The sequence below is a fragment of the Schistocerca gregaria genome, chromosome 5 (assembly GCF_023897955.1).
Source record: "Schistocerca gregaria isolate iqSchGreg1 chromosome 5, iqSchGreg1.2, whole genome shotgun sequence".
NCBI lineage: Eukaryota > Metazoa > Arthropoda > Insecta > Orthoptera > Acrididae > Schistocerca > Schistocerca gregaria.
Window position 1 is genome coordinate 257,288,156 of NC_064924.1, and position 11,799 is coordinate 257,299,954.

The following is an 11,799-nucleotide window of genomic DNA, read 5'->3' on the forward strand; positions in this document are numbered from 1 at the left end:
TACTTTCTTGTCGTCAGTGGGTGAACACGGCAAACTATTTTTATTGTTCGCTTTTGCGCAATTAATATTTTCTTTCTAAGTGGTGCGCTACCCCATAAAATTACTCCGTGAGACATTACTGACTGGAAATATGTCGTATGGTTGATTCTTTTGTTTCCCAGACTGGCTCTTGTACGAAGAGCAAACGCAACTGTACTCGACTGCTTCAAAATCTCACTAATTTGCTTCTTCCAGTTTTCATCAATATGCAGACACAAAAAATTGGAGCATTCTGCCCTATTTACTGATTCCTATTCATGTGCTGCATCAACTGTTGGTATGTTTATATCTCTTGTACAGAACTGAATACTGAGGTTTCTTCAAATCGTAGGGAGAGTCCTTTTTTCGAGATCTACTTAATGACCTTTTGAAAAATATCATTAACAATCGTTTCTTCTGTAATAGAATTTATTATACCAATAGTATCATTTGCAAAACGTTCCAATTCTGTTTGTTGAATGTTAAGTGTAAGGTCGCTCACATATATAAGAAATAGGAGTGGATCCAAAATTGGACACTGTATTACATCCTTTGTGAGCTCTCCCCACTCACTAAAATTTTCTATGTTTTCAATATTGTTTGACCCATTCAGCACAACTTTTTGCATTATGTTTGTTAAGTACGATTCATACCAATTGTGTGTAAAACTATCATTCCACAAAAATTTTACGTACTTGCGTTAACTTTTAGAGGCTGCTACAAGACCAATTGCATTAAATGTTTGTCTCCGTAATAACATTATGCTTGAATACTGTTTCTTAGGCTGTGAGTGTGTACAAATGCTTTTTTACTCCTCACCCTCCCCATCTGAGGAGAAATCCTGAATTTTACAACAAGTGTGACCTTCATTATTTTTCCTAATCACTTGAAATATCACTCGCTCACAGAATAAATATACTATGAATAAATGATGAAAGTGATTTTTGCTCCAGATTATGCTTTGTCGTAATTAGTTATTACCTTAACATTCGTGTATCTCTGCCGATTTCTCTGTGTGTATCTGGGTGACAAATAGGATGTATGGATGTGTAGGTGAAGTAAGTTCATCATTACCTAGACATGGGTACATTCGTCTGAGAGTCAGTGATATGTGATAGGGGTGCAAGTGCATAGTTTAGATAGACTCCTTAATATAAGTTCATACTAATGAAAGTCATTACAGAGCAAAAAATAAACAAAACTGTGAACTTATCAGTAACAGTTAAGACATTACCTCCACAGTTACATCCATATTAAAATAATAAAATTAATTGCCCACATGACGACTGAGAAGCTTATGTCCGCAAATCAGCATGGTTTTAAAAATCATAGCTCAGCTTTCCATTTTCTCTTGTGATATTCTGCGAACTGTGGATGAAGGCAACAGGCAGGTGCCGTATTTCTGATTTCCGGAAATCATTTGACACGATGCCCCACTGCAAACTGTTAACGAAGGTACGAGCATGTGGAATAGTTCACAGATATGTGAGTGGATCGAGACTTCTTAAATAATAGTACTCAGTATGTTGTCCTCGTCGAGAGTTCATTAGAGTCAAGGGTATCGTCAGAGCGCCCCAGGTAAGTCAGATAGGACTATTGTTGTTCTCTATATACATAAATGATGTGGCGGACAGGGTAGGCAGCAATCTGTGGTTGTTTTGTGATGAGACCGTGATGAGTGGTAAGGTGTCGAAGTTGAGTGACTGTAGGAAGATAAAAGACGACATAGACAAAATCGCAGCTGGCCTTAAATGTGTAAAAATGTAAGATAATGCGAATGAGTTGGAAGATCAAATCTGTAATGTTCGAATACAGTATTACGAGTGTACTGCTTGACACAGACAAGTCATTTAAATATCTGGGCGTAACGTTGCAAAACGATATGAGATGGAACGAGCATGTGAGAACTGTGGTAGAGAAGTCGAATGGTCAGCTTCAGTTTATTGAGGGGATTCTAGAAAAGAGTAGTTCACCTGTAAAGGACACCGCATATAGGACGCTGGTGCGACCTATTCTTGGGTACCGCTCGAGCGTTTGTGATCCGTACCAGGTCTGATGGAAGGAAGACATCGAAGCAATTCAGAATCTGGCTACTGGATTTGTTACCGGTAGATTCGAACAACACGTAAGTAATACGGAAATGCTTTAGGAGCTCAAATGTGTATTCCTGGAGATAATATGACCCTATTATCGAGATACACTATTGAGGAAATTTAGAGAATCGACATTTGAAGCTGAATGCACAAATAATTCTACTGCCGCCAACACACGTAGCGCGTAAGGAAAAATTTGGAAATTTGTGGTAAGGTGTTATGGAACCAAACTGCTGAGGTCATCGGTCCTTAAGCTTACGCAGTATTTCATCTAACTTAAACTAACTTACGCCAAGGACAATACACAAACTCATGCCCGAGGGAGGACTCGAACCTTCGACGGGGGGAGACGCGCTGACCGTGTCAAGACGCCCCATAGACCGTGCGGCTATACCGCGCGGCGTGCGTTAAGTACTACGAAGATAAGATACGATGAATTACGGCTCATACGAAGGCGTACAGCCAGCCGTCTTTCCTTTGTTTTCATTGCAAGTGCTACAAGAATGGAAATGATTGGCAGTGGTAGATGGTACCGTCCGCCAAGCACAGTAAGTGGGTTGCGGAGTATCTATGTAGATGTAGAAATACACTCCTGGAAATTGAAATAAGAACACCGTGAATTCATTGTCCCAGGAAGGGGGAAACTTTATTGACACATTCCTGGGGTCAGGTACATCACATGATCACACTGACAGAACCACAGGCACATAGACACAGGCAACATAGCATGCACAATGTCGGCACTAGTACATTGTATATCCACCTTTCGCAGCAATGAAGGCTGCTATTCTCCCATGGAGACGATCGTAGAGATGCTGGATGTAGTCCTGTGGAACGGCTTGCCATGCCATTTCCACCTGGCGCCTCAGTTGGGCCAGCGTTCGTGCTGGATGTGCAGACCGCGTGAGACGACGCTTAATCCAGTCCCAAACATGCTCAATGGGGGACAGATCCGGAACAGCAAGTTCCCTTGCCGGTCTAGGAATGGTAGAACGATGGGTTCGATGAAGGTTTGGATGTACCGTGCACTATTCAGTGTCCCCTCGACGTTCACCAGAGGTATACGGCCAGTGTAGGACATCGCTCCCCACACCATGATGCCGGGAGTTGGCCCTGTGTGCCTCGGTCGTATGCAGTCCTGATTGTGGCGCTCACCTGCACGGCGCCAACACGCATACGACCATCATTGGCACCAAGGCAGAAGCGACTCTCGTCGCTGAAGACGACACGTCTATATTCGTCCCTCCATTCACGCCTGTCGCGACACCACTGGAGGCGGGCTGCACGATGTTGGGGCGTGAGCGGAAGACGGCCTAACGGTGTGCGGGACCGTAGCCCAGCTTCATGGAGACGGTTGCGAATGGTCCTCGCCGATACCCCAGGAGCAACAGTGTCCCTAATTTGCTGGGAAGTGGCGGTGCGGTCCCCTACAGCACTGCGTAGGATCCAACGGTCTTGGCGGAAATCCGTGCGTCGCTGCGGTCCGGTCCCAGGTCGACGGGCACGTGCACCTTCCGCCGACCACTGGCGACAACATCGATGTACGTCCACCCGTCCACCCGGCCTCCCGCATGCCCACTATACGCCCTCGCTCAAAGTCCGTCAACTGCACATACGGTTCACGTCCACGCTGTCGCGGCATGCTACCAGTGTTAAAGACTGCGATGGAGCTCCGTATGCCACGGCAAACTGGCTGACACTGACGGCGGCGGTGCACAAATGCTGCGCAGCTAGCGCCATTCGACGGCCAACACCGCGGTTCCTGGTGTGTCCGCTGTGCCGTGCGTGTGATCATTGCTTGTACAGCCCTCTCGCAGTGTCCGGAACAAGTATGGTGGGTCTGACACACCGGTGTCAATGTGTTCTTTTTTCCTTTTCCAGGAGTGTATAAATATCATAGAATTATTTGAGCTAATGAAGAATGGATATACTTGAGTCGTATATGTTCACAATTCTTTCACGTTCAGCAATAAAAAAAGAATAATTTACAAACAGAATGAAGACTATGTAAACATGTACTCCTTGACAGCAGTGGCATGCTACTCTCAATCCTTGCAATTCCTTTGGAACTCGAATTTGTACATCACCTCGCCAAAAAAAGAAGCCATGTAAATAAGGATCTAATTACCCTTGAGAATGGGACCTCAATGCGAGAAATGCTTTGTGTAACTTAATAAAGCAATAATAATCATTAACAAAAGCATTCGTGTGCTGAATACCGTTGCGTCCAGAACCGAGAATTTCTGTTGAAATTGGATTACTAACCGAGATTACATAACATTAATTAAACGAAATGGCATTTTGTTTTTAAATATCACACCTAATTCATATCTTCTCTCTGTCTGCCACATTATGATCAAAGGCATATGCTTAAAATATGAACGATCGCGGAATTCCCATTGAGACAATCATGTCTAGTTTTGATAAAGGCATATGCTTACCTTATTACGTAAACAGTAAAACCTATGAGATCCGTAATAAATACAGAAGAAATAAGAGCTGTAGCACTGTAGAAAATAATAAAATTGGCACGAAAGATTTTGTCAGTACGAAATTTGGAACATCGATATTCCAATTTTTTTTTGATGTCTTAAGAAATTTAAAACATAAGAGATGAAACGGGGAAGGGTGTGACAACCGAAGAATAGATAAACCATTACAAAAAAGTGATAATGAAGCAGGATGAAACCGTAAACACTAAAAAATGGAAATTCATCTCTAGGTATGAGTTAGAGGCACCATTGAAAGTACTAAAGCAGCAGAAGATATCTGAGTATAACGGACTGAATGTGGAAGATTTCGTACAGGGGAACCAGAAATCAGAAGGGAAGTGAGGTATCAAATCTTCGTTGAGTAGAGCAACACAGAGAAGAGTATAGGGGACGGGAATGTGGGAGGTATAGTGATAATCCATAAGGAGTGTGACTGAAGACCTCTGTAATAATGAAAAAGATATAGCGTTATATAGCTTAATACCTCCGAATTGAACTGGCTACAAAACAAAAATTGCTACCCTTAGTTGAAAATATACTGCCTGAACCCTATTACGGTTTTGGAAAGAAAAGATAAAGGATGCTTGCAATCTTTGGAATTCAATAATGTTAAAGGAAAAGTTACGACACACACACACACACACACACACACACACACACACACACACACACATACACACACACAATTTCTCACTAAATGGCATACAGTTCTTTTCATAGCAATATTCATCACAGATATATCGGTGTCAACTTCGCTTCTTCAAATGGAGTCAGTAATTTATGCTGCTAGGAAAGTAATTTTAAACAGACGGATTCTATGACGTTTCTGTCTTAAAATCCACTTACCAGTTTCAGAGTAAATAAAATATTTAGAACTTAGGATTCATCTGCTTTGAACATGACGCCGACTACTGTCCTCTACGGAAATTCGTGATTTCAAATTCAAACGAGGAAATACGTCACTACTTATAAAAAGAAAACAGATTTTTCTTGCATACTGCAATACCAGTATAAGAAGGACAAAGAGAAAGCTTAGATTTCAGTCTGTGTCTTTGACATACGTCGAATGCTGATTAATTTGAAAGAATTAAATGTCTTTCACAAACATACAAAAACTAGATACAGTAGTTCTGTCTCGATGAACGAGATTTCAGTGTCCTGTCTTCTCATTTCTACGATGTCATGCAGGAAATCGATGTCTGCGGTTTTTTTTTTATATGAAAACTCTTAAATCATTTTAAATAAAATAAAAGTTCTTGACGTTTCATATCTTTATTCTTCATGTCTATACCTTTATTTCTCAATACAGACATCAGGGCAACGAATACATTTCTCGCAAAGAGACACCAGTTTGTTGATTACGTCACTGTAGAATGCTTGTCTTTGTTTACCGAGTCAAACTGTTTTCACTTTTTTTCTAAATTTTATACCATAGATGACGTAAAGAAGGTAATTTCGTACATCAACAGATAACATTAGTTAAAAGAAACTACATAACAGTGGCGCTCTGAGCCCACGTACGAAAATTACTCTGCTCATTGTAGGACGCGGGATATTCAAAGTAACTTAAACGAACCATCTGCCTCTAAAGCTGCCCCCTGTATCCCACGTTATGGACTGTGGTGGAGGGTATTTGCGGTACATCTATCATATCCCTCTTTCCCTATTACATTAATGAATAGAGCTTGGCAAGAAAGCTCTCCAGTAAAGTTTATTTCTCTAATTTTTTCGTTCTTCCATGATACTTCTACGAGGATAATAAGATGGCGCACTACTAGTCTTCTTGTCTCAGAATTTCAACAGGAAACTTCTCTGTGACGCTCAACGCCTTTCTTACAAGGTCTTCCCCTTCAGTTTGTTAACTATTTCCGTTAGAATCTCGCTCTTACCAACAACCTCGCGATAAAACACGAAGGTCATCGCTGCATCCTCTTTCTCTTCACTAGTAATTGTACCTGATACTGCACAAGTACTGATGAGCAGTACTCAAGAAATGACCACACGTATGTTTTGTGAGTCACTTCTTTCGTGGATGAATTAACATTCTCTTCATTTTTACGACGCTCCAATAAATCTCAGCCTGTCATCTTCTGGCTATTCGCAGATATTTTCCGGTTCTTATTGTACCCAGTAATTTATCGGCAGTGGCGTCAGAGAAAAGGAATGTATATCATGAATTATGCGTTACATCTGTGTGAGCTCAGAGTCAACTACACCAATCATCAGTCCTTTGCCGGTCTCCCTGCTTTTCGATACAGTTTCCGGGTCTGGCAGCCTTCCCATTTACAACCAGCGTCATCTGCAATCAGCACCACTAAATGGACTACGCCTGTCAGTGCAGACAACTAGTTTTCCGTGCATGCGTCCACACTTCAACACCTATCCTGCTGCCCAAGGGGAAATAAGCATTCACTTCTTGCTCTTGCTGCGTATATTTGGAGATACTAACCAGCCTAAAAACGTACGACTTGTAACAGCTATGAGGGGCGTTCAATAATTCATGCAACTCCATTCTTCTTAGTCGATTTTGGTTGAAAAATGAGGAGTTTGTTCTGAATCATTGTGATAATACCACTCCAGTTTCATGAAGTTCCTATAGATGGCTAAGCTATACATATACTTCAAAACAGTGGGTGTAACAAGGATACATTGCAAACAGGGAACTGTCAATGAGTTTATTTTGGTGGAAAAACAGCGCATCACAGATATTGATCGACACTTTCAGAATGTCTATGGACATCTCGCAGTGAACAAAATCGCTGTGTATTGTTGGGCGATTTCATCACCCCAACAAGGTCGCGGAAACCTGTCTCATCTACTGTGTGCTGGCAAGCTGCACACAGCTGTGACTCTTGCAACATGTGGGCACTAATTTGAAGTGAATGATGGCGCACAATCAAGCACCTCGCTGTATAACTGAATGTATCTGTTGGTAGTGCTGACACATTCGCCCACAAGATTGAGTACTCAAAGGTGTGTGATCACACTGTTCCTTTCCGCCTGACGGAAGACCATAAAGAGCAACGAAGGACCATCTGAACGGAACTGTTTATGAGGCCAATCGTGACAATTCTTTATCTAATATTGTCATAGGTGAACCTGTTTCCATTCGAACCAGAAACAAAACGGGAATCCATGGACTGTCGCCACACCACTTCTGCCCCTTAGAAAGAGTTCAAAGCAGGGCGCTTAGCTCTTCTGGGGCTGTGAAGGAGTTATTCTATTTGTTTTCCTGCCTCATTGTTGAACGATCAACTCACAGGAGGCCTGAAAGGAACAGCGCACTCACAGGGAACTCACAGAACTTCATCCTACATCTACATCTACATGGATACTCTGCAAATCATATTTAAGTGCCTGGCAGAGGGTTCATCGAACCACCTTCACAATTCTCTATTATTTCAATCTCGTACAGCGCGCGGGAAGAATGAACACCTGTATCTTTCCGTACGAGCTCTGATTTCCATTATTTTATCTTGGTGATCGTTCCTCCCCATGTAAGTCGGTGTCAACAAAATATTTTCGCATTCGGAGGAGAAAACTGGTGATTGGAATTTCGTGGGAAGAACGAAAAACGCCCATCTTTTAATGACATCCATCTCAAATCCTATATCATTTCTGTGACACTATCTCCCATATTTCGCGATAATACAAAACGTGCTGCCTTTCTTTGAACTTTTCCGATGTGCTCAGTCAGTCCTATTTGGTAAGGATCACACACCGCGCAGCAGTATTTTAAAAGTGGTCGGACAAGCGTACTGTAGGCAGTCCCCTTAGTAGGTCTGCTACATTTTCCAAGTCTCCTGCCACTAAAACGCAGTCTTTGGTTAGCCTTCCCCACAACATTTACTGTGTGTTCCTTCCAATATAAATTGTTCGTAATTGTAGTACCTAGGTATTTAGTTGAATTTACGGCTTTTAGATTAGACTGATTTATCATGTAACTGAAGTTTAACGAGTACCTTTTAGCACTCATGCGGATGACCTCACACTTCTCGTTACTTAAGGTCAAGTGCCACTTTTCGCACCATTCCGATATTTCTTCTAAATCGTTTTGCAATTTCTTTTGATCTTCTGATGACTTTATTAGTCGGTAAACGGCAGTGTCATCTGCAAACAACCGAAGACGGCGACTAAGATTGTCTCCCAAATCGTTTATATAGATGAGGAACAGCAAAGGGCTCACAATAGTACCATGGGGAACGCTTGAAATCACTTCTGTTTTACTCGATGACTTTCCGTCAATTACTTCGAACTGTAACCTCTCTGACAGGAAATCACACATCCAGTCAGATAACTGAGACGATATTCCAAAAGCACACAATTTCACTACGAGCTGCTTGTGTGGTACAGTGTCAAATGCCTTCTGGAAATCCAGAAATACGGAATCTATCTGAAATCCCTTGTCAATAGCGCTCAGCACTTCATGTGAATAAGGAGCTAGTTGTGTTTCACAGGAACGATGTTTTCTAAACCCATGTTAACTGTGTGCCAATAGACCGTATTCTTCGAGGTAATTCATGATGTTCTAACACAATATATGTTCTAAAATACTGCTGCATATCGACGTTAACAATATGGGCCAGTAATTTAGTGAAATACTCCTACTACCTTTCTTGAATATTGGTGTGACGCGTGCAACTTTCCAGTGTCTGGGTACGGATCTTTCGTCGTGCGAACGGTTCTATATTATTGTCAAATATAGAGCTAATGCAACAGCATACTCCGAAAGGAACATAATTGGTATACAGTCGGGACCGGAAGACTTGCTTTTATTAAGTGATTTAAGTTGCTTCACTATTCCGAAGGTATTTACTTCTACGTTACTCATGTTGGCAGCTGTTCTCGATTCGAATTCTGGAATATTTACTTCGTCTTCTTTTGTGAAGGCATTTCGAAAGACTGTGGTTAGTAACTCTGCTTTGGAAGCACTGTCTTCGATGGTATCTCCATTGATACCGTGCAGACAAGGCATTGATTGTTTCTTGCCTCTAACATAATTCACATGCCACCAGAATTGCTTTGGATTTTCTGCCAGGTTTGGAGACAAAGTTTCATTGTGGAAACTGTTATAAGCATCCCGCATTGAAGTCCACGTTAAATTTCGAGTTTCTGTAAAAGATCGCCAATCTTGGGGATTTTGCGTCTGTTTAAATTTGGCATGTTTGTTTCGTGGTTTCTCGCATCAGTGTTCTAACCCGTTTTGTGTACCAAGGAGGATCAGCTCCGTCGTTTGTTAATTTATTTGAAATAAGTCTCTCAATTGCTGCCTATACTATGTCTTTGAATCGAAGCGACATCTTGTCTACACTTATATTATTAATTTGGAATGAGTGGAGATTCTCTTAGGAAGACGTCATATTAATTTTTATTTCCTTTTTTGAGTTGGTATATTCCTTCTCATCCCTCCTACATCCCAGATCTGAGCCTTTCGACTTCCATATTTTTGGCCCAATGAAGGACACACTCTACGTGGAACGGTACGAGGATGATGGGGAGGTTGTTGATGCAGCAACGTGTTGGCTCCGATGTCGACCAGTAGAGTGGTACCACACGGGCACGGAGGCTCTCTCAGTGAGGGAGCGTAAGGCCAATGCAATGAACGGAAATTATGTCGAAAGAATATGATATTGTAGCTCAAAGAGTGGAGAATAGCTTGGCGGGTTGGGATCTTGAATAAAACCAGAAAGAAAGTCCTGCATTAGAAATTGAACGACCGTTCTATGGTTACAATTCACACATGTTGATGAAGTGATCTAATGTTGTAGTCTATAATATTATAAGCTAAAATCGCTTGATGTGAAATAGTTAATTTCGAAAACAGTTTCGACAGGTGCTAGCTCTCATCCTCAGATTCACAGATCACCCAGAAATATAATTATACACCGGTCTCGTTGACGTACTGAGAACATGCTCAAATTATAATAATACAGCTACACACCTGTTTGCTTTATATATTCGACAGACCAATACGGAATTCTACTGTTATAACTCGAGCAAGTGTTTTATACGTCGACGGGACTAATTTTAATTATGCTTCTGTGAGATCTAAGAATCTGCGGATGACAGCTAGTTACTGACGAAGTTAGTCAAGAAATAAACCACACACATCAAGCGATCTTAGATGTAATGCTATAAACTATAACAGTCTGCAAATAAAGTAAATATTGTTGTAATGCTGTTCAACACACCTTCCTCAGTCACCAATAGAAATAACTGGACTTACACTTACCTGTATATTGCGAACGTTAAAACCCTGTAGAGTTCCCTTGGACCTTAAACTATACGTTTGGGGCTCTGTCTGCTAGAATATCCTGGAACCAACCATCTGGTCCGCTACTCGGCCAACTCTGTTTTCTTCACTAAACTACTGTGCCGGACAGTACCGAAGTCAAGAAACACGGTGTTAACATGGGCGCCGTGTTTTTCGGCGCTACGGATCTCGCGGACAATCATAGCGAGGAGAATGTCGCTACGTCTCTGCTTACTGAATCCATTTTTATTTTTACACAAGATGTTTCTGATCTGCAAGAAGGCCGTAATGCTCCACAATTCTCCAACGGAATAACGTCAGTGAAACAGGCCTACAGTTACGTGTGTTTTTTGGTAAACGAGACTAATACCTTTTGTTACTCAAGCGACCTGAAATAAGCTGCTGTTAAAAGAGGACCAATCGCTTGCACTTATACTCGTCGCCTGAAGGTATTCCCGTATGTGATTTCCGTTCTGCAGGTATTGGAATTTTGCATGCAGTAAAGATATCCTATGGGACCTATATGTAAGTTATAATCACTCTGCGCGATAGTAAGGCGCTGGTCCAATGGAGAAGCTTATGATGAAACTGAGCGTTTATATTAGACTGGGAAAGTTGTTTTGGCTTACTGCTTCTTGAATTCTTTACTTGTTAGTAAGTTGGTAACACCAGGAATGTTTTGAGAAACAGCAGCACGCTGGACAAAAGCCGCAATAGTTAGGAGTTAAGCGTTGTACGAAATGTAGAATACACGCAGACCCTTTCGGAAACGTGTAGACAGAAGCGACAAGTACGATAATCGCCAAATTACACAGCTTCCCCCATGAATTTCGGCGAGAAACATCGTTCTCATCACATGCATCCCGTATTCTTCAAGCAATCAAAAGCATGAATATACGTCCCCAGCAGGCTGAGCGACAGAATTTTAGCGTTAACTTGACCA